Source organism: Bombina bombina, chromosome 1, assembly GCF_027579735.1.
Source record: "Bombina bombina isolate aBomBom1 chromosome 1, aBomBom1.pri, whole genome shotgun sequence".
Lineage (NCBI taxonomy): Eukaryota > Metazoa > Chordata > Amphibia > Anura > Bombinatoridae > Bombina > Bombina bombina.
The window spans coordinates 1,278,699,269-1,278,724,724 of NC_069499.1; positions in this window are offsets into that span (position 1 = coordinate 1,278,699,269).

A 25,456-nucleotide genomic window follows, 5' to 3' on the forward strand; every position below is an offset into this window, starting at 1 on the left:
GCGTTAGCCCAGAAAGCTCTTAACTACTGACTTTTTTCTGATGCTGGAGTTTTGTCGTTAGATTTCTAACGCTCACTTCAGCCAAAACTCTAAATCCCATTGAAAATATAGGATACGCAATTGACGTAAGGGGATCTGCGGTATGGAAAAGTTGCGGCTGAAAAATGAGCGTTAGACCCTTTAATGACTGACTCCAAATACCAGAGGGCGGTAAAAACCAGCGTTAGGAGCCTCTAACGCTGGTATTGACGGCTACCGCCCAACTCTAAATCTAGGCCTCTGTTTGCTGACTCACTTTGCACTGGAAGCAGCTCTCACATAATCTACTTCTATACTAAGAACATTCATTTTTTGTGTGCAAAATTCAGTCTGTTTGTGTCTATTCTACAGTAAATACAATCCTTTTTTGTTTGGATGTATAAAACTTTATTTCAAATGGATTCGGTGATAACAGTCTTTTTCCTTGTTTGTGTGGGTTTTACATTGCAAGAAGCAGGTAAGAGAGACTTTAATAATATGTCAGTATATTTATGAAAATCTTAGTAGTGCTCTCCAAATAATATATCAGCTTATGGCAGGGTTATAACACATTACAAATAATAATTATCCTTAAAAATAGAAACCCTTAACTAACATGCATCTACTAGAAACCATACAATTAATATAAATACCTGAATTCTTTTATTTAGTTAATATCCATGAACATTTTGAAATATATTTGCAATACCAGAATATGACACAATATTATATGCGCTTGAAAACTATTTAAATATGCTATGCAAAGTTCATACACGCTTATCTTTAAAACCAGCCTTATTTACAAATAACCTTTCATTCAGTTTACACAATGAGACTAAAATTTTTATCTTTAAACATCCAAGCGATACAGTTCTAACAGTGCTTATAATCAACAGGATAATATATATATTCTGCTATTTAACTGCAATTTATCCTAATACAATATTAATTTACAATATCAGAACTTGCACAGATAAATTACTTAGCCTACCAGATACAAATTTAAACAATATATAGGCTGTGACTACCAATTTAAAATACAATTTATTTCTCTGACTCTGCCAAACCCAGCAACAATGAATGCTTATTTTAAATTCTTTTTGCATACAAACAGGCCAGCTAAGAACTATCCAAAACAATGACACACAGTTTAAAAGTACAATCTGTTCTTTAAATCTATTTGTTATAGCAATCCTTTAATACATTACCAAAAAGACTACCAAATCCTGCCAAATATTCCTTGATAGGAATATTTTCACCTCAGAAAATACCAATAAGTATAATTTGCAGTCAATGAGAAGAATAGATCAGCTTTGCTTGAGTAAAGGGTATTTCACGCCCAACAGGAACCAGTTTACAAGTTTAGCTCAGCAGAAAATCTGACTCTCTCTATGTTGCAATCACTTTATATGGGTTCTCTTCCATCATAGGTGATGAATATGGGTGGCCCTCCTTGTCTCGGATTGGCCCTTGTGCTTGTCCCTGGTCCGCCCTTAGAGTTGAAGCATGTTTACCATGGCAACGTATCTTTTGAACAGTTAAATTCCCTTAACTGTCCTACCGATATTGGCCCCTAGGTGGCTGCAGACAGCACAGCACAGCAATACATGCAATATTTCTAGACAGCAAAAAAAAAATATTTCTTTAAACTATGTAATAACTGTCAAAATTTCTTGCATGAACCCCTCATAATATCAATCATAGATGAGGCAATTTTGTATCACCTATCATGTGCCCCAAGCATCATACCATATTAAAGCATTTTAATACTTTCAACTATTTTGAAATGCATTATAATTGTATCAGTATCCTGGCATTTCTATACAAATAACAGCCTATTTTTATATTTCCAATAGTTCTGCCTGCATGCACTCCTCTATGATCCATCTGAAAAATAGAACATTTATGTTATATATGTTATATATATGCACTTCAAATATGGGATTATTAAAATGGTTATTTAATCTATACTAATTTCTGAATTTATTTCCTATATAAATATCCAATGCAGAAATTATCTATTTAATATAATGTGTTCAATTTCAATATATATTCATGTGTTTAAATTTATTATCATATAAAAGACCGTCACATATCCATTAAAATATATATATTTTCTTATAATGCTGAAGTGTATTCTACTTGCCTATAACATAGTTGTTTTAAAATTTCATTGTGAGCCATTTGCTTTCTCTGTGTTATCCTAAGGTCTTCACTGCCCCACCCACATAGCATGGGGTCAATCCACGAGTAGTTGTAAAAGTCACAATACAACATATTTGCTGTTTAGCTAGCAATGCAGACGTGTATTTGATGTTTAGGGATAACTAACACCTATGTGCATAAAACTGTTTCCCTATGATTTTGACCAGCTTCAAGGGGGTATTTCAGACACATCGTCCTTATTCATAGCATGGGGTACAGAGTTTTGCACTTCCTAATTAAGAAGCAAATGTTTCCCTTTTGTTTCTTGGGACATGCTGTCTGTAGTTCAGCCTGGAGATGTATATTACATTTGTGGGGGTTTCTGAGTCAAATCCTGACATTAGAATTTAAACCTTATTCCAGTAATATCTGATAAAAATATGGTTTCATACAAAAACACATTTCCCTGTCCTATTGACATACATATATATATAAATATGTATTTACCTGTGCCCTGACATGATTCCCCCTTTCAAATTCAAATATATGTAGGACACATGTATTTGAATTGGATCAAAGTCAGTGGTACTCGGTGAGGATATTGGCCGTATACATCATAGGCAGTCCTTTAAGTAGAAAGTCTGTTATTTTTGAGCCAGTCATCTTCAAACTATAGTATGTCTTTAGTGCATTTGGGGATATGACACTTCATTCTCCCTCTATGACTTGTAGTTGGGATCTGGGATGACATGCCCGCAATTGATTGATATGGACCCATTTATCTATGAAACTTTCATTTTTGGGGATCCTTATTTTATAGGCCACTGGAGATATTTTGTCAGTAATGACCAAAGGACCTTTCCATGAGGGAAGAAATTTCTTCTCCCTAACCTGATCTCTTCCAAAGTTATAAAGATAAACTTTATCATTTATTTCATATTCCCTTTTGAACGTTTTGAGATCATAATAGGTTTTAGTGGCAGTTGCGGCTCTTTCTAAATTCCTTTGAGCAAATGCAAAGGCATATTGCAGATGCTTTCTTAGGTTCTCCACATATTGATGTGTATTGGCAGCGTTTATCAAGTTTTGGTCTGATGTACGGTACAGTAGGTGCTGAGGTAGAGCCATTCTTCTACCAGTCATCAGTTCAAAAGGTGACATATTGGTAGCACTACTTGGAGTTGCTCTTAATGCCATTAGGACTAGAGGTAGCTTTATATCCCAGTCTTTACCCATTTCACTCACAAACTTTTTGAGGATTTTAACAATGGACTGGTTGTAACGCTCTACACCACCACTTGAGGCAGCTCTATAAGCAATATGGAGCTTTCTTTTAACCCCTTAGTATTTTCCACATTTTGGTCATCACTTCGCTAGTGAAGTGGGTTCCCCAATCTGATTCGATTCTTTGGGGCAAACCAAATCTGGAAAACACATGGTTGAGGAGCAATGCTGCACATGTGTCAGCGCTATTGTTAGGTGCACTAATGCACTCTACCCATTTAGTGAACAGGCATGTCACGGTTAATATGTATTTGTTACCTCTTGATGACCTTGTTACCGGACCAATAAAATCAATTTGTATATCTGACCATGGCATCACCATCCCCCTTTTCTGCAATGGCGCTCTATGCATTGGTGCAGTGGGTTGGAACTGTGGGAGGATTAAACAACCTTGACAGTAGGTTTGAACATCTTTCAACATGTGTGGCCAAAAAGCATAATCACGTAATATTTCATACGTGAGTTTGGCACCACGATGACCAGATGTGGGAGCATCATGGGCATGTTGAAGCATTAGACCTCTGAACTTGGTGGGTACTACCCATTGCTGGATGCCAGTTTTGGAGGTTCTAATTAACAAACCATCCTGTAACTTAAATTGTGATCTAGATTTTATTAAGATTCTAAGATCTTCTTTGCCAATACAATCATCTTTTGAGATGGGGTTGCTTTCAGGATCTTCTATGTGTTTATAGAAGATGCCTACAATGGGGTCTTCTTTTTGACTAGTGATCAGGTCCTCACTAGGAGAATCCTGACTCCATTGTACCAAGTTAGGCTCACTCTGTTGTTTTGCCTGGTTTCTGGTAATGGCTTCTACCTGAATGGCACCCATTAAGTGGTCAATATTAAGGAGTTCTCCAGTTATGGCTCCTTGTTTGGCTAATGAATCCACAAGGTCATTGCCTTTCTTATCCGGACCTAGAACTCTGGAATGAGCCTTGGTCTTTTTCCAGTGTATGGTTAAATCATTGGATACCACCAGATTATCAATCTCGCAGAACAACTTGCCATGCTTGACTGGTTTGTTATTGCTTTTCTGCATGCCATTTCTTTTCCAAGTTGGCAGGTATTCAACAAAACTGTCACGCACATAATTTGAGTCAGTTATGATCACAAATTCATGAATACCATGTTCAATAGCCATTTCAATGGTTTTGAAAACAGCAGTTAGTTCTGCAACTTGACTGGATCTTGGTCCAATGTTGAACCTATAGATATATTTGGGAATCCATTTGCCCCAGTTATACCAATGCCAGCGACTAATCTGCACTCATTATCAATGGTGGCATGGTAAGAACAACCATCAACATACACCCAAGGTAATGTTTGGCCATTTTCCTCATTGTACATTTTATATGGGGAAAGCAATTGTTCCTCCAGAAAATCATCTTCTGATAATTCTTCCCCAGGATCTCTAGCAGTACAGTCGTGGAGCTCAGCAAGCCCTTGCGCAACTGGATTCTTTTTATTCTGCTTGTAGCGAATTTCTAATGGCCAGCCTTGTAAGGAAAGAGTCCACGCTGTTATGCGGCTATTTGACAAATTCCCATCTCTTATTCTCTCACTTTGCAAATATAGCAAAGGCTGGTGGGCCGTTTCTACAACAATTTTCTCACCCTGTATATAGCTGCGGAAATTTTGTAGAGCCCATACAGTAGATAAGAGGGCTTTTTTGCAATTGTTAAACTTTATTTCTACTGGGGATAGATTTTTGCTCGCATAAGCAATTGCTTTGTTTAAATTATCATGCTTTTGGTATAAAACAGCACTCATGCTGGGGGCGGAGCTTGGCCGCACTGGGTAATGGCCGCATTTTAGAGAAGCTCCTGGGCCCTCTTTATCCAGTTCAGCACTAAATAACTGACATGCAGGGGGGAAAAGCTTCCTACGAAGGGACAAAATTAAGGTGACCACTCGGAGACCACAGGACAGCTGTCAGACGGACAGCTAGCAACAGCTAAAGCATCGAAGTTTCCGGAGTACTCCATTGCCTATACACGCGAGCGCAACATCAGACTACAGAAGCGTGGCACAGCATGGCGCAGGGCCGAGAAGCAGCATCTAGGGGAAAGTGAGGAGAGAAGGCTGCACACAATAAAGCACCGGAGCGGCTGGAACCGCCATACATCTTTTATTCGAAAACCGCTGCGGAGGTGTTAGGTGAGCACATAGCCGACAGCTAACACAGCAATAACACAGCAATAAACAGCGCAGGCTCGCACTGAGAGGTCACAAAGCATAGCGGAGACCCAAAATAGCCTATTATCATAGCTGTTGCCCAAAGTACAAGTAGGGGGGAAAAAAGCACTCACTCACAGAGAAAACCTGACATATATAACAAAAAGTGACTATAATACAAGAGAACCGGAGAGAAAAGACAGATCACAGGGCCCACGTGGAATCAGACTTTGGTCCCTACACAGACATCTTGCGCACCAGCGAAGTGCTTAAATCTTTGAGCAAGGGTGATCGAAGTTTGGGACTACATATAACAACCCAACATATATCAATTAACCTCAGAGAGCTGACTTTTGTGAAGCACACTTATACTTAAAGTGAATAACTGGTGAATGAAACGCACAAGTGCAATCTCCCACTCAGGGAGGAATAACTACACACAAAAATCTTGGGTATGCCAGCAAAAAAACAACCTAAGACAGACACTCCTGCTAAATTAAAAAAAAATAAACCAATATCTGAAACCTATAGAAAACTCTGGAAATCAGATCACAGATTCTACAGAAATGGCTTTCAAGACAGCGCAAGACCCAGACTTGCAATCTGCTGGTGCTTCATGTGACATCACCAAAGCTGACTTACAACACTTAGCAACCAAAGATGACATTAATTCTGCTATGTCTGATATGAAAGAAATGTTTAATGAGATGAAAAAAGACATTAAGAAAGTAGAAAGAAAATTGTCAACTTTAGATGAAGGTCATAATGTTGCGACACAGGACATACAACATCTGTCCCAGCTCTCCTATGATCAAGAAGAAGTTATACATAACCTCATGGAGAAGGTGGAAGACCTCGACAACAGAGGACGCCGCAATAACAAAGAGGGGTCCCCGAAAGCATACACCCCCCAGCCATACCGGGATATTTGCAAGACCTCTTTAGAACCATAAAGGGAAACAACACAGCCCCGATTGTTAATATTGAACGGGCCCACAGAGCACTAAGAGCTAAACCCCCAGCAAAGGCCCCACCGAGAGACATCATTGTGAAATTTCATAACTTTGCAGAAAAAGAGGAGATCCTAAAACACTCACGTCAGAAAAAACAAATCACACACGCTGGTATAGACATCCAGATCTTCACAGATTTAAGCCCAACTACTCTGCAAAAACGTAGAGACTTGCAACCTGTGACAACGGTTCTGAGGGCCCAGAAGATCCCTTACAGATGGGGGTTCCCAGTAAGCCTCACAGCCACAAAGGGAGACAAATCAGCTGTACTTCGCACATTAGAAGATATTCCTGCTTTTTGTGAAACGCTACAGATAGAGATCCCAGTCCCCACGGACCTACTACAGCCACACACAATTAGAAAACTCCTCACAACAAACTCCAGAGACAACTCGAATCCACCTTTCTCCAAGTCCATAGAAAACTAGGATCTCACCTTGAAGGGAAATCTTATTTGTGGACTCTTGCTATCCACTCTTCAGCATGGACATGTTGTATGCTGTTACTGAGATTAGAGAAATGTCCATAAGCTCAACACTCTCAGGACAGATGAGTATCTTACTTCTGTTAATGTACATTATAGTGTTGTTTAATAATGCCATTCAAATGTTTAACTTGTACCTAGAAATTGTATGTTTATGACTTGTGAATAATAAGATCTAAGTATAGACACTGAACACCACTAATTTACAGGTTCAGCTCTAAGAAGTAGTATACCCTTCATTTGCTCTACTTGGATTTTATATCCACAACCCCCTGCATGCCGAGATCTCATGTACAAACATGAGTGACATATACTTATTTTAACTCATGCTTGGTGCCCCTGGAAAAGAGGGCCCCTTCCCTCAATTCGTGCACCAAGGTTATAATAGTCTTGATTTATCGTTTAGTTCAGCTTATATTTACCTTTGTGTTACCAAAGTGCCTATATTGAGCTTTACTTACCTAACTGTTACTGGCACCTGATTTCCTTCCCCTACCTATCCTCTACCCCTACCTAAATCACAGGGCAATCCCATAGGTCTAGTCATTTGGCGATACAGCACTCATATAGTCATTGGAGCTAGGTGGGACTGATCATACAAAACACCCGTAATTTCCAGCACATACTAGCATATCACACAAATTGGATATGGCTACACCTCCTAAAACACATAAGATAAACATCTTATCAGTTAATGTTAAAGGGTTTAATATCCCCCAAAAAAGGTCAATCATTACACATGATTTAAACAGACTAAAAGGTGACATAGTCCTACTTCAGGAAACACACTTCAAAAAAGGGGCTGAACCAAGATGGTTTAACCACTCATATCCCACCGCTTATTTCTCCTCTGGACCAGCGCAGAAGTGTGGGGTGGGTATTCTCATCAGACAAAATATACCTCTGAAAATTACAAATATAGAAAAAGACGCAGAGGGCAGACTGCTTATACTGACTGGCCTATTACATGGGCGACCGATTACAATAATAAACGTTTATTTCCCAAACAGGGCACAGGCTGCATTCATGCGGACTCTGTCCGGAAAAATCCTGGACAATATGAAAGGGGTGACATTTTTGGGTGGAGACTTAAATGTACCACTACACCCAGAGATAGACACGTCAAGAGGCAACTCAAACATACCCAGAAGAGATATCAACCAAATAAATAGCCAAATAAATACATTAGCCCTATATGACACATGGCGCACATTTCATCCATCAGTCAGAGACTATACCTTTTTCTCCAGTCCACACGGTATATACTCAAGACTCGATTATATATTTACTGATTCTATAGGCCTTACAATGATCAGACATACCTCGATATATCCCACTACATGGTCAGATCACGCACCAGTGACTTGCCAATTAGAGTGGCCTGACACCCCGATCACGCCATATATATGGCGGTTAGATGACAGTTTACTAGACCACCCATTGATACAACCAGACATCGACAAGACCTTATCAGAATACTTTCAGATTAATGACACCCCAGACGTGACATGGCCAAACATTTGGGAGGCACACAAATGTGTCGTAAGAGGAGTGTTACTGAAACATAAAGCAAACTTACTTAAACAAAATAGGACCAGATATGACAATACACTCCAAGATCTTAGGAAAATAGAACAAGAACATAAAAAAGATCCCAAAAACACGGAACTTAAAAACCGTCTGGATTCCACCAGGAAGGAGTTTAATACATTATTACAACATGAACAGCACAAAAGAGCTCTTCGATTACGCCAGTGCTACTATGAACAAGGGGATAAGGCGGGGAAAATGTTGGCAAGAGCACTTAAACGTAGACAGCTTAAAACGCATATACACCACATTAAGAATAAGGCCAATCAGATAAAGCATGACAGTGCATCAATTGCTGAGGTATTCCGTTCATGCTTCTCATCCCTGTATAATCTAAGTTCTAAGACAGTTGACAACCTCACAGTAGATACAAAGAAACAAATAATAGCTGACTATCTAGAAGGAGTCGATTTACCCAAACTAGACAAAGACCAAGCAGAAAAATTAGACTCACCGTTCCACATTAAAGAAATCCAAGACGCAATAAAATCCCTTGCATCAGGGAAAAGTCCAGGTCCAGACGGATTCGGAGTAAAATATTATAAAAAATTTGTACATATACTTGCCCCGAAGTTGCTACTTCTCTTTAACTCAATTAAACAGTTAGGAGGCTTCCCGGCTTCTATGCTAGAGGCACATATTATCATGATACCAAAACCCGGCAAAACCCCAGACGCACCCGAAAACTTTCGCCCGATCTCCCTTCTGAATACAGACATAAAGGTGTATGCCAAAATACTAGCAAATAGATTAAACCCTCTGCTCACACAATTAATATCTTCTGATCAAGTTGGTTTTATACCAGGGAGAGAGGCAAGAGATAACACCATTAAGGTGTTACAATTGACATCCCTAGCTCGTAACACCGGCCAGGACCTAGTCCTGAACTCCACGGATGCCGAAAAAGCCTTCGACAGGGTGGACTGGAATTTCCTAGAAGCCACCCTGCGAGGTATGAACATAGGTAATGACTTTATTGCAAATATCCTTTCCCTATACGCTAACCCAACAGCAAGAGTCAAGACCAACTCGGTCCTATCAGAACCCTTTAACATCAGGAATGGAACAAGGCAGGGGTGCCCACTGTCACCTCTCCTGTTTGCAGTGTCCATAGAGGTTCTAGCTTGTAAGATCAGATCACAAAAGGAAATAAAAGGCATTCTCACTAAAGATAGGGAGTATAAGTTAGCAATGTATGCTGACGACATACTATTAACACTGACCAAAATAGGGAGCTCCCTCCCACCTTTATTGAAAACCTTTGAGGAGTACGGCAAAGCCTCGAACTTCCATTTAAATCTGTCCAAGTCTGAACTAATTAATATCAACGCCCCAGCACCAGTCATCTCAGCTCTCAGATCTATATGCCCCATCAAAATACAACAATCCCAAATAAAATATCTAGGCATTCAAGATTACCTAAGCCAGCTACAGGGCAACATAGAGAAGTTCATATGGAATGGAACCAAGCCTAGAGTCCCTAGAAAAACTCTGCATTTGCCAAGGGAGGGGGGTGGATTGGGCTTACCGGATCTCAGCCTGTACAGGATGGCAATACTCCTGCAGAGAATAGTGGAGTGGAGCCATAATCTAGATACCAAGCAATGGATAGACATAGATAGGGAAATACTACATGTTGACAATGTGGGTGGATTGGCCTGGTTACAAGCAAAACAGAGACCAGAACATATTAATGACTTCCCGTTGCTAGCGGAGGTATTTCAAAAGTGGGATTCACTGATAGCCACTAGCACACATATAACAACTAGACCGGCACCACTGACCCCACTTCTGGGGAATCCTGACCTCCCATTCATGACAAAGCATAAACCACCCTCCAGTAAACCGGGTCAGTTGAAAGACCACATACTCAATACAGTTATGAGTGAGGGGAAGTTATTACCGCTGTCAGACCTAGGGGAGATAATAGGTGCTCATCCACAAAATTGGTATATACATGCACAGTTATCTCACTTCGTGAACACACACAGATCACAAAATAACCTAAAAAGACGACTTACACGTTTTGAGAACCTGTGCACTTCACCGCTCCCCCCCACCATCTAATATCAAAATTATACAAGATACTAATGAACCTTGACGATGAACAACTACCCTCATATTGCCATAAATGGTCCAGAGAATTAAACTCAGAAATTTCATATGCAGATTGGACGCGGATTTTCCACAACCACAAAAAAGCATCAATCTCTGCAAAGGTTCAAGAAATGAACTTTAAATTTATGTCCAGGTGGTATCTTACCCCTGTGAGATTACAAAAAATCTACAAACAGGCGAGCAATAGATGTTGGAGGTGTTGCGGAGTAGCTGCAGATATACATCATGTGTGGTGGGGCTGTGAGAAAATGGGAAACTTCTGGGAACATGTTATAAGACACATAAACAAAACTCTGGACACACAAATCGCCATAGACCCTAAGATACTGCTGTTTCATAACCTGCCAAACCTTAAAGATGACTCCAAACAAAACCTCTTGTTTATAATGCTTAATAGCGCTAAATCACTGATACCGCTAAATTGGAAATCTACAGAAATCCCTAGCCTGGCATCTTGGAAACAGCAAGTAGACAATCTCCTCCTTATGGAACGATACCACTTCCTGGTGATAGGCAAATTAGAAACACATGAATACATGACGATGCGATGGAACGCACATAAAGATGACTGACATAGAAATATAGTAAGATTTAGGATATTTCGGCTAATAGACCAACACCACTAATCCGCCAAACATACACTCTTTAGGTAGATTTGCCCTGACAACTGCTTTCCCTCCCTCTCTTCCCTACCCTATTTTTCCACCCCTAATGCGGTTAAAATTGTTACAATTTGTTTTATACCTCAGATATATACGAAGTAGCTGAGCAATTCAGCATATGTTTCATTAATAGATTATGATTAGATGGACACTACTCTCCTCCATGCGGAGGTCTCGCCCTCATAACCCTCACCACCCAACTTTGACTATAGACTCTCCTCAGCCCAAAAGCGGTTTGAGAAAACACCTGGGGTTGGTGGAGGTTAAGCTATATAGCTAATTCCGAGCTCAGAAAAGATTCAAACTTGTCTTTCATCAGGTTTCAGATGCCATTACTGTTTATTTATGTTATCTTTATGGAAGGTTATACTGGCTCACATTGTAACCAGAGCCAAGTTTGTATATTTGATTTTATGTTAATAAAGCTCTTTAAAAAAAAACAAAAAAAAAAAAACAGCACTCATGCTTACATCTGTGTAACCTGTTTCCAATAAGAAAGGTTTACCTCCCTCAGGGTATGCTAGACAAGGTGCTTGAGTGAGTTTTCTCTTCAGCTCTCTGATGGCTGTCTCTTGAGACTCACTCCAGTGACATTTCACATCTTTCTTTAGAAGAAGTAGTAGTGGTTTAGCTAATTCCGCATAATTATCAATGAATTTGCGAGAATAATTTGTCATACCCAGGAATGATCTCAATTCCTTTAAGTTAGTTGGGTTTTTAGAATTTACTATAGCTTCCACCTTTTTCTTCTGGGGATTTAATCCTTCAGAAGTAACTTCATGTCCCAAGAAGTTTACACGAGTGCTGCACCATTGAGCTTTTTGTAGGGATAATTTGACACCTGCCCTTTTAAGTTGGCTGAGGACATGTTTAAGCTCTGCAACATGTTTTTCAAAGTCTGTGCTTTTGATTAAAACATCATCAACATAAGATAAGGTCCCCCTTTCCAGTGCATCAGGCATAGCCTTATGCATGAATACAGCAAATTCATGTCCAGAATTTATGTATCCAAAAGGAAGTCTCTGAAATGCATATTGGACCTTTTGGAAGGATAATGCTAGCTTATATTGGTCCTCTTCATGTACCTTGATGGTCCAATATCCCTGTGCACAATCAATGGCAGTGAATATTTTGGATCCCTGCATTTGTGCTAGGCACTGGTCAATGTATGGTATAGGCCAGCCAGACATGTATACTCGTTTGTTTAGCTGTCTTAAGTCAGCACACAAACGCCATTGTCCATTGGGCTTAAGGACACCTAGAATAGGATTATTATAAGAGCTGTGCACCTGTCTGATAATACCTCTTTCTTCCAAATTCCTTATGATCTCTGCAAGAGAATCATGGGAGGCTAAGGGAAGTCTGTATTGTTTGACAAATACAGGTGGTGCATCGGGATCTGTTTTTATTCTTGCAATGTGCAAGTCTGTAGTACCACAGTCATAAGAATCCTTAGCAAAAATATCCTTGTACTCCATCAGGAGTTCTCGCAGCTGTTGGCATTCCTCATCGCTGGAACAGCCATTAGCTAAGGATATTTGCTCTTCGACTATTTGTTGAAATCCTGGAAAGATTTCAGGCTGTCCTATTTCATAGGCTTCTTCCTACCTTGAGGTGAGATCCCCTGGATTATAATTTACATTGCCCCCATGACTCTGGGAATTGGGGTAATCTTGCTGTTTGATTGGCTGATCAATCACTAGAGAGGCTTCTTCAATTTTACAGATGCCTTCCTCTGAGCTGAAGGGATAAATAGACTGAATATTAAATAGACCCTCTGGCATAGATGCAAAGGATTGTTCAATTAATTGTTCTTCAGTTAAGTATCCTTCAGGTATTAGCCCAATTACATTATTCTGGAATCCACAAGTGTAATAACTCGATTCCAGTGCATATCCTATGGTAGTTCCCTTGGATAATGTTATATCCTGTGGGGTCATGTTATGTACAATAATATGTATTGGAACGGTTCCAATATTTACCATAGGAGTGTAGGTTACTGTGACACCCAGATTTTGTATTCTATGGGAGAGGCAAATTAGCGTTTCAGAAGTTTTTAATTTCTGACCTCTCTTTACCTGTAAGGGTAAAAGAAATTTATCAGCCCCAGCAGGAATTATAACATCACTAGGTACCTGCATATTCACAGCATATGGCAATTGCTTGTTTGACTTCAGGGCTGCATTTTCATCCTGAAATATTTCAGGGTCCCCCTTTAACCTGCTCCAGAGGTAAGAGTTAATCAAATCTATTTGTATGGCATATCTATGTAAGATATCATTGCCAATGTGTATTTGATTATGGGGAGTATTTAAAACTAAAAACAGGTGCTTCACTGACTTATTACCAATAGAGATAGATAATAAGCACTTAGCTGTGATGTTATAGATTTTAGACCTGTTATCCAGGTTGTGGACACAGTGGTCTTGGGGAGAAAGATATTTAATCACTTTAGGTTCAGCTATCTGTGCTAATAAGCCTTTGCTTATATAGCTAGCTTCCTGTTTTAAACTCAACTTGGCATATTTTGTTGTACCAAGGTCATGCATTTGTATAGGGATAAATAGATCCTCTTTAACTCTCTCAATCCCTGTGAGGTATTGAGCGTGGCCTCCCCCCTTAGGGATTCTATGATCCCCCTTGTGGAGTGATATGGTTAATACATTGCCATCTAGGGAAATATTCGCTGTCTTTCCAGGTGAAATTTTAAAAGTATTACCATCAGAGCCACTAAAAGGAGTCTGATCATCTATTTGTAGAATAGTGATTTCAGGTACAGAGTTATTTCTGAAATGAATCTCCACAGCATCTGGTTTCTCTTCCACCACGTGACAGCTATGTAGGGTGCGAGATATACCAGATTTTTCATAATTGATAGGTCTTTTAACTTGTGACCAAATTACATTATTTATGCAATCAATTATGGTGCTTAATCGCTTCAGGAGATCACTACCAATAATTAAACGATCAGTTGGCAGATCCACTATAATGATAGGGTGTCTTATGACCCTGTTCCCCAATTTAAATTTTAACCAGGAAGTACCGTAAACAATTAGGGAGTCACCCCCAACGCCTATTAGAGAACCGTCAAATTATCTTATTTTAGGTTTGTGGGGTGTTAGCTCATTTAACTGTGTGTAGTACCTGTGGGATAAGATAGTTGCCTGAGATCCAGTGTCAATTATTCCCATGATAGGGTTGGAGACTGAATTTTGCAGCTCAACTAATACATAATATCTCCCTGTGGTTTCTATCATTTCACACATAAAGTTGGTGTTATCATACATCTGTTCGCCACGTGTTACCTGAATTTGCCATGCTTTCCGATGCAGAAGAAACTTCATACCTAGTGATGTCCCGAACTGTTCGCCCTCGAACGGTTCACAGCGAACATAGTATAATTAATATTGTAGATTTTAAGGAAGCATGTGACTATTTTTCCCTCCATGACTCAAACTATGAATCAAATATTCAGAGTGACTTCCTAAAAGCGGAACATATTGGTTTCAAACCAAGGTCTATATTCTACCCAACTAGGGATAGAGGACCTTTCCTGGAAGCTTTCCATAAAAGAGTAGAAGAGGATTTGATATCCCTTTCCAAATGCCACAATGCAACCACCCCGAATCTAACGAAAGGCCAAAAATTGGCCATTGAGTCTTTAACTAAAAGAGATGATATAGTTATAAGATCTGCAGATAAGGGGGGCAGCATTGTGGTATTAAATAAAGCAGACTATATAAGGGAAGCCGAAAGGCAGATAAAGGATCCAGAAGTTTACCTACCCCTTTCTGGTGATCCCACTAATGTTTTCAAATTACAATTTCTTGAGCTGTTGGATGATGGACTGCAGGGGGGAATTATCGACCAAAATACCTTTGATTATCTATAAGTAAAAACACCTGTCATTCCCATCTTCCATCACCTCCCCAAGGTACACAAATCCTTGGAGGAGGTGAAGGGAAGACCCATAATATCAGGGATAGGATCTGTATTTGAGAGTATGTCAGGTTGGTTGGAGTCTCTGTTGCAGCCCATCGTCCAACAGCTTCCCTCCTTCCTCAGGGACACTACACATCTGCTGACTGGCTTAGAAAAGCTCATATGGAGCAATGAATGCTCATGGCTAACAGTAGATGTTGTTGGACTGTATTCTTGTATACCACATCACTTAGGATTAAGAGCAATTAGATTTTCTCTTGATCACTATAGTAACTATGATACCAGCTTAAAAGAGTATATTCTAACATGTTTGGAATTTTTACTGGTTCATAACTATTTAAAATTTGATGATTCTTTTTATCTCCAAAGACGTGGGACAGCCATGGGCGCTAAATTTGCCCCGGCCTATGCTAATCTTTTCATGGGCTGGTGGGAGTGGTCCCACGTCTTTGGAGATACTAACCCCTACAAACATCATATAAGATCATATAAAAGGTACATTGATGATCTTTTGTTTGTGTGGTTGGGATCTGTAGAGGAAATGGAGGGATTCATTCAGTATCTAAATAATAACCAGGTTAATTTACAATTTACCTACACATTAGATATAAGTAAAATAGCTTATCTTGATATTTACCTTATGGGAGATCCGTCCACACAGAAAATTACAACAATGTTATATAGGAAACCAATCACCTCTAACACCATTCTGCATGCATGCTCATGCCACCCGAAACATACAGGTTTTGGGGTGGCTAAGGGCCAATTTACAAGACTGAAACGTAATTGTACCACAGATCAAGATTTTTACTTAGAGTCAGACACATTGAGACAGCAACTTCTAGAAAGAGGCTACAAAAAGAAAGTAATAAATAGGGCCTTTATAGAAGTGGATAGATTGGATAGAAGGGAAATGCTACAAAAAAAACAGTTATGGGTCTATAAATAGGTTTAATGTACATAAACCGAACTTTATTACAACCTACAGTCCACAATTTAAAGCAATTTGTGACATTATTAACAAACACCTCCCTGTCTTAACAGGGGAGGATAGTCTTAGAGACCTAACCAGGGAAGGTCTTAATTATATTTCTAAAAAGGGATGTACAATTGGGAATTTAGTAGCCCCTAGTATGATAAAAAAAACCTCTAACAACAGGAAGTAGTTGGTTACAGGTAAAAGGGCATTATAAATGTTACTTTTCCAATTGTATAGCCTGCAGTCACGCAATAGTAACGGATAAATTCCAGTCTAGAAGTACACAAAGGGTATTTTTATCGGACTCATGCACTAATTGCCGAACAAGTTATGTTATTTACCTTGTGGAGTGTACACTCTGCAAAATGCAATATGTAGGGTGCTCCTCTCGGGAGGCACTCACACGCATTAGAGAGCACCTAAACAACATTGATAAAGAAAGGGATGTGTCTGACTTGGTGCATCATTTTATATATGAGCACAACAAGTCAGTCAATAGCTTCAAATGGCAAGTGATAGAAAGAATCCTTCCAAATCCAAGAGGGGGTGACAGAATGCAACGACTCCTATATAAAGAGGCATACTGGATCTTTACACTCCAGACAAGACGTCCCAAAGGCTTTAATATAGCTGGGGATATCATTAACTTTTGGAAGTAGTATACAATGATGAAAAAGTTTCAGTGAAGGATCTTAAATAATTGAGGTATAGATATGCACCTATGTAGGTAAAGTGTAATACTCTTATAAAGGTTACATACAATGATGTTGAACTATAAGTATTCCTCGCTACTAATGTTACCCTGTTTGAATACTCTAGTTTTCAAGATATTCTAGAGAGTGACTAATTATAAGGGTTGAAAAAGACAGTTTACATTTTCTAGTATGCATAATTTTTTCTAACAGGAGAGAGCACTATAGTTCAGCTTGTAAACATTGAAATATAACTTTGTCAATCTTTCAGTGAATCTAACATAATTGCAGAAAAATGTTCTAACATACTGCTCTTTTATATGAAATAGACCGTCTGTTAATTAGCCTGTTAGTATTAATTAATTGCACTGTGACCCCAGCTGTTTATCCTTGGTTATTACTAGAATAGTTCTTAAGGCATAATACCGGCTACACTTTGAGGTCTATGATTAAGGCTAAACTTTCCAGCCGAAACGCGTAAGACCGACTGGTAGCCTAAGGTCACAGCGCAATTATTAGCTCTTTTTATTTTACCACCCTCATTTAAAGTGTTTTTGTTTTTCACTGTGTTGGAATTTATTGAATTTGAGATTTTCAATAAACTCACCCCTTGTTTGAAGCCCGAGTTCGCTGGATATGTTTTTTTTGTTTGGAAGAAGAAACTTCATACCTAGTGATGTCCCGAACTGTTCGCCCACGAACGGTTCACAGCGAACATAGCTTGTTCGCGTTCGCGTTTGTGGGCGAACACATGGCGATGTTCGATCCGCCCCTATGTGTCATCATTGTGGAAACTTTGACCCTTTATGTCACAGCCGCCTGACACATTAGAGCCAATCAACATCAGACACTCCCTCACAGACACTCCCAGCTACTCGGAATCCGCCATTTTAGACTCATAACGACCTTGCTTTTTTAATGAGAGGACGTGTTGTGTTTTTGCTCCTGACATTAATAGGAAAAACATAGCTAGGCTAGTGTATTTACAGTCCAGAAGGACTCCACTCATCTCTGCTGCAAGCACAGCACCCCAAAAAGCCCTTTTTAGGGCTATATTTCGTGCTGTTTTTTTTTTTTTTTTTTTTTTTTATTAGCATTTTCCTGGCTTTCAGCTGTGTGTTTAAGGCTCACAGCATATGCTGTGACTACTGCCACCACTGATATCTCCCTAACAACATTAGTTTAAATTTAACTAACCCAAAAATATAATTATTTTTCTAGTGTAATTTTTTTTCATTTTCTATCAGGCCAGTGTCACACAGCATATACTCTGGTTCATTGCTCTGTGCCAGCCAGCAGCCACCAGTGTTAATATCCGTTTATAACATTATTTTTAATTTAAAAAAAAAACACAAAAAAATATTTTTCTAGTGTAATCTAATTACATTTACTATCATGCCTGTGTCTGTCAGGCTCACTCAGCATTAATATACCTCTTTTTTTTTCAGTCTTTTGGTTAATTGGTCTGTGCCAGGCAGCCACCCAGCACTCATATCTATTTTTCTTTCACCTTAATTTTAATATATAAAAAAAAAAAGGTTTAAATTTGTTTGCTAGTGTAATCTAATATAATTTTCTATCCGGCCTGTGTGTTTTGCTGACATAGAGAGCCTACTGTGTTTACTTGCTGCCCTCCCTAGTCTATGAGCCACGACTCATATGTGTTTAACCTTTTTTTAATTTCCCCCCCAAAAAAAATAATTTCAATCATTTTTCTAGTGTAATCTAATAGTATTTTCTATCAGGCGTGTGTGTATCCGACATACAGAGCCTACTGTTTTTAATAGCTGCCCTTCCAAGGCTATCAGCCACGACTCATATGTATGTGCTTAACCTTTTTCTTAAAATTTCCAAAAAAAAGTCTTTAAATCATTATGCTAGTGTAATCTAATTGTATTTTCTATCAGGCCTGTGTCTAACTGTCTATCTGACTTACACAGCATACTGTTGTTATAATTGCTGCCCTACGTAGCAGCCAGCCAGTGCGACCACTCATAGAGTCATATGTGCATTGCACTTCTTAACATAATTTTAATATTAAAATCTAAAATTTTAAAATATTTTGCTAGTGTAATGTAACTTAATTTTCTATCAGTCCTGTGTTTTTGTCACTTACACAGCATACTGTGTTAAATTGCTGCCCTACCTACCATCCATGACTCATATCTGCCAGCCTGTCTGCCAGGCTGAAGTAGCCAATTAGTGGCACCAATCACAATTCTTGTAACAGTAATAAAAAAAAAAAAAAACATAATTTTTTGTCACGGCTGTGTAATCAATGTTTTTTTTTCTAATTTCACGGTTGCAAATAATGATCTGTGGGTTTCTAAAATCAATGCCTTTACTGTAATCTTTTATTCAAAAGGATGACATATCTCCTCTTTCATGCTGTTGTTTCGGTTGAGGCTCCGGGACCCTCGTATTAAAAAGGCCTGAGCATAAATAAGTGTCACGGCTGTGTAATCAATGTTTTTTTCTAATTTCACGGTTGCAAATAATGATCTGTGTGTTTCTAAAATCAATGCCTTTACTGTAATCTTTTATTCAAAAGGATGACATATCTCCTCTTTCATGCTGTTGTTTCGGTTGAGGCTCCGGGACCCTCGTATTAAAAAGGCCTGAGGATAAATAATTGTGTAACGGGTATCTAATTAATTTTTTTTTTTATTTCACGGGTCATATAAATGATCTCTGGGATTCTAAAATCAATGCCTTTCCTGTAATCTATTATTCAAAAGGATGACAGTACTACCAAAATACAGCCAATGAAGGGCCTTAGGAAGACTGAGCCAAGGTTGGATTGTAGTATTTGGTTAGGCAAATCATGATGGCCATGTAGACCACCACCACCGAGAGTCCTGGAAGTAACAGGGATGATGAGATGAAAGAGCTAAGAATAGTAGAACTTGAAACAACAGAGTTAGCCATGGGTGTTAGTGCAAAAGTGCTTGGCTTTTTTTTGGCTTTGGGTGCGGCTATTCATGCAGGCCATATAGAGCTGACAAAATTCGGTGTCGTATCAGCTATTAAACTAATAAGAACAGTACTACCAAAATACAGCCAATGAAGGGCCTTAGGAAGACTGAGCCAAGGTTGGATTGTAGTATTTGGTTGGGCTAATCATGATGGCCATGTAGACCACCACCACCGAGAGTCCTGGAAGTAACAGGGATGATGAGATGAAAGAGCTAAGAATAGTAGAACTTGAAACAACAGAGTTAGCCATGGGTGTTAGTGCAAAACCGCTTGGCTTTTTTTTGGCTTTGGGTGCGGCTATTCATGCAGGCCATTTAGAGCTGACAACATTCGGTGTCGTATCAGCTATTAAACTAATAAGAACAGTACTACCAAAATACAGCCAATGAAGGGCCTTAGGAAGACTGGGCCAAGGTTGGATTGTAGTATTTGGTTAGGCTAATCATGATGGCCATGTAGACCACCACCACCGAGAGTCCTGGAAGTAACAGGGATGATGAGATGAAAGAGCTAAGAATAGTAGAACTTGAAACAACAGAGTTAGCCTTGGGTGTTAGTGCAAAACCGCTTGGCTTTTTTTTGGCTTTGGGTGCGGCTATTCATGCAGGCCATATAGAGCTGAAAACATTCAGTGTCGTATCAGCTATTAAACTAATAAGAACAGTACTACCAAAATCCAGCCAATGAAGGGCCTTAGGAAGACTGGGCCAAGGTTGGATTGTAGTATTTGGTTAGGCTAATCATGATGGCCATGTAGACCACCACCACCGAGAGTCCTGGAAGTAACAGGGATGATGAGATGAAAGAGCTAAGAATAGTAGAACTTGAAACAACAGAGTTAGCCATGGGTGTTAGTGCAAAACCGCTTGGCTTTTTTTTGGCTTTGGGAGCGGCTATTCATGCAGGCCATATAGAGCTGACAACATTCGGTGTCGTATCAGCTATTAAACTAATAAGAACAGTACTACCAAAATACAGCCAATGAAGGGCCTTAGGAAGACTGAGCCAAGGTTGGATTGTAGTATTTGGTTAGGCGAATCATGATGGCCATGTAGACCACCATGTAGTAATAAGAACAGTACTACCAAAATACAGCCAATGAAGGGCCTTAGGAAGACTGAGCCAAGGTTGGATTGTAGTATTTGGTTAGGCTAATCATGATGGCCATGTAGACCACCACCACCGAGAGTCCTGGAAGTAACAGGGATGATGAGATGAAAGTGCTAAGAATAGTATTACTTGAAACAACAGAGTTAGCCATGGGTGTTAATCCAAGACCGTTTTGTATTGCGTGCAGCTAATCATGCAGGCCATATAGAGCTGACAACATTCGGTGTTGTATCAGCTATAAAAATAATAAGAACTGTACTATCAAAATACAGACAATGAAGGGCCTATGAAGACTGAGCAAAGGTTGGATTGTAGTATTTTGTTCGGCTAATCATGATGGCCATGTAGACCGCCCGTAACAGGGATGAAAGTGCTAAGAATAGTACTAATTGAAACAACAGAGTTAGCCATGGGTGTTAGTCTAAGACCACTCGGCTTTTTTTTGGGTTTGGGTGCAGCTAATCATGAAGGCCAGATAGACCTGCCACCATTTGGTGTTGTAACAGGTATGAAAATGCAAAGAACAGTACTACTTAACACAACCTACTTACCATGGGTCCCAGAGCATATGTTTGGTTGTTATATTTTGTAAGGGTAATCATGCAGGCCATATAGACCTCCACCGATAGGGTGAGTATGAGTAACAGCTATTAAAATGCGAAGGACATTACTAATTAACACAACATAGTTACCATGGGTTGCAGACCAAGAGCAGATGTCTTATTATTATATTTTGTATGGGTAATCATCCAGGCCGTATAGACCTCACCAAATAGGGGGAGTTACAGAGATTAAAGTGCTAAGAATGTTGTACTTAAAACACAATCTCGTTAAAATAGGTAGCAGACCACATGTCTTATTATTATAATTTTTCAGGGTAATCTGGCAGGCCATATAGAACTCCCCCGATAGGGGGGGGGGGAACAGGGATTAAAGTGCTAAGAAAAGTACTAATTGACACAAGCTAGTTGGGTCCAAGAACGCATGTTTGATTATTAGAATTTATTAGGGTAATTATATATCTAACAAATCTATCTATTTCTCTTCTATCGATTCTATCTAACTATCAATCTATGTATATCTATCTATCCTATCTATCACTATCAATCTATCTTCTGTCCGGGATGTTTTGAGACAGCCACTTTGGGAATGTTAGTTGATTTAGACCCATTATGGCTTAAAAGCAGACTCTGCATCAACTATGTAATTTTCCATGGGAGTTTTGCCAGGGATCCCCCTCCAGCATGCAACAGTCCAGGTGTTAGTACCCTTGAAACAACTTTTCCATCACTATTGTGGCCAGAAAGAGTCCTTGTAGGTTTTAAAGTTCGCCTGCCTATTGAATTCAATGGCGGTTCGCGCGGTTCGCAGCATTCGCGAACAATACCGGAAGTTCGAGTCCGCGTTCGCGAACCGAAAATTTTAGGTTCGCGACATCACTATTCATACCTACCGGTCTCCTCTATGATAGGGTTGGCTGGATTCTTGTGTACTGCATCTGTGGAAATAAGGTTAAGAAAGTGCTGCAAAGGGAAAGATTGGTTAATGCTTTCAGGCCGAGGTAGCTTGTCATCACAGCTAAATTGTCCGTTTCCGGTCTGTGGAGAGAGAACATGATTAGTATCATTGATATTTATTATTGCATTTTGTATATCTCCCCCCTCCCCTTCAGATGATACTGCAGTATTTATGACTATGCCTGTGGTCCACTGCTGACCACTGGCTGTACCCCTAAAAAAGTATTGTTCGGTTGCTGAGCCGTAGAAGGTTGACTCATATTAGCGAATTGTTCGCTCAACCGATTTAACTGGGTAAACAGCATATCTACCTGATTGTACAAGTTACCTCTACCCCTGGGCCTATCTCTTGGTGCCCCATAATAATGATTCCTGGACCATTGGGTTCCCTCAGAATCAGGGCCGCTATTTCTATTTTGGCGTGGTTGCCCCTGGGGTTCAGCTTGTTCAGTATTAGTACTTTGGGGAGCATTATATACCTGGGGTGTCTGGTTACCTTGAGAATATCTTCACCATCTATTGTATCTACCCTTGCGCAGATACCAATTATTTGGCGAGTATTCTCTTTGTGAGTAATTATTCACCTGATTATGTCCCCCACTTTGGTAATAGTCTCCCTGCGCCTCAACCTGTGTAGGGGAGGGGGCAGAGTTAAACCTCTGTGGAGATGGCCTGTTTTGACTGGCCACCTCCGCATAGGTTTTCTGTTTAGACTCCAAATTGAGGGGGCTAGGTGACACCCTAGTTTCTGCTACAATTTTGGGTTTTGACTCCTTTTTCACCCCCTGTTCACTGGATTGCTGAATAGAGTATAATTTTGTACTCTCTTTGATCAGCCATTCCAATGAGCAGTCCTCATCAAAATCTCTAGCTACGTTAATTTTGATGGGTATAGGCAGTGTTTCAAAAAATAAATTTACAAATTCTGAGCCATCAAATCTGGGATTATCTTCAGCCATACTGTACGCATTTTTCAATTCAGAAAGGAATTCGATTGGACTTTTAAACCATATACCGCTATTCTCGCGGCAGTTTTAGTGCGATATTGCCTGAATTATTTTCTGCATTGTCGTTTTATCCCACTCCAGGAATGAATATTCATATCCTTTAGTGAAGCAAAGAATTTGTGATGTTTACTGTCAAATACCCAAGGCAGAAATTCAATTTTTAATTTCTCACTTGAAACATTCATTATAGCTAATGCATTTTCAAAAGCCTCTAAATGATCAATTACATATTTTGTTTCCTTGTTGGAGAATATAGGTACTGCACGTTGTACGAAGGTGATTATTTTATGGGAATCATATACTTTATCAGACTTACTTTGGGACTCTCTGTTAGAGTTTCCCTCCCCCGCACCTGCTGCGTTACAGCAGTCCTCTGGATTTACACCATGAGGTGATTGTCTATTTGGGAAATCTACTTCTGACCCATTAGGCATTATTTGTCTATACTGTTCCATATATTTTTGTACCTCGTCCCTGACGCGTTCGCTAAAGGAGTTAGCATTATCTGCATTATTCTCACTGTTAATATAAGGGTTTTCATTATGGCGATATGACCTTTTTAAATCGCTTAATTCTCTCTGGCTTTGCGCAAGCTGTTTATTTAAATCTTGTATCTGTGCGAGTAAGTCTATGTTATGCTTATCTAAGGCGGTTAGGTTTTGGGCAAATTCATCCATTTTATTTTTGGCTATTTTTAACCTATTTTTATATTTCCAATAGTTCTACCTGCATGCACTCCTCTACGATCCATCTGAAAAATAGAACATTTATGTTATATATATATGCACTTCAAATATGGGATTATTAAAATGGTTATTTAATCTATACTAATTTCTGAATTTATTTCCTATATAAATATCCCATGCAGCAATTATCTATTTAATATAATGTGTTCAATTTCAATATATATTCATGTGTTTAAATTTATTATCATATAAAAGACCGTCACATATCCATTAAAATATATATATTTTCTTATAATGCTGAAGTATATTCTACTTGCCTATAACATAGTTGTTTTAAAATTTCATTGTGAGCCATTTGCTTTCTCTGTGTTATCCTAAGGTCTTCACTGCCCCACCCACATAGCATGGGGTCAATCCACGAGTAGTTGTAAAAGTCACAATACAACATATTTTCTGTTTAGCTAGCAATGCAGACGTGTATTTGATGTTTAGGGATAACTAACACCTATGTGCATAAAACTGTTTCCCTATGATTTTGACCAGCTTCAAGGGGGTATTCCAGGCACCTCGTCCTTACTCATAGCATGGGGTACAGAGTTTTGCACTTCCTAATTAAGAAGCAAATGTTTCCCTTTTGTTTCTTGGGACATGCTGTCTGTAGTTCAGCCTGGAGATGTATATTAAATTTGTGGGGGTTTCTGAGTCAAATCCTGACATTAGAATTTAAACCTTATTCCAGTAATATCTGATAAAAATATGGTTTCATACATAAACACATTTCCCTGTCCTATTGACATATATATATATATATATATATATATATATATATATATATATATATATATATATATATATATATATATATATATATGTATATGTATTTACCTGTGCCCTGACAAATTAGTGCCTCATTCATTTATATGTCAATGAGCAGATACATACTTGTTACTTATGCTATTTATTCTTAGTTGTAACTGTTTTTTTCTGAATGACACCCAACAGCTCAATAATAAAATAACATTCTAATGCAAAGGCATAATGCTCTTATTTGT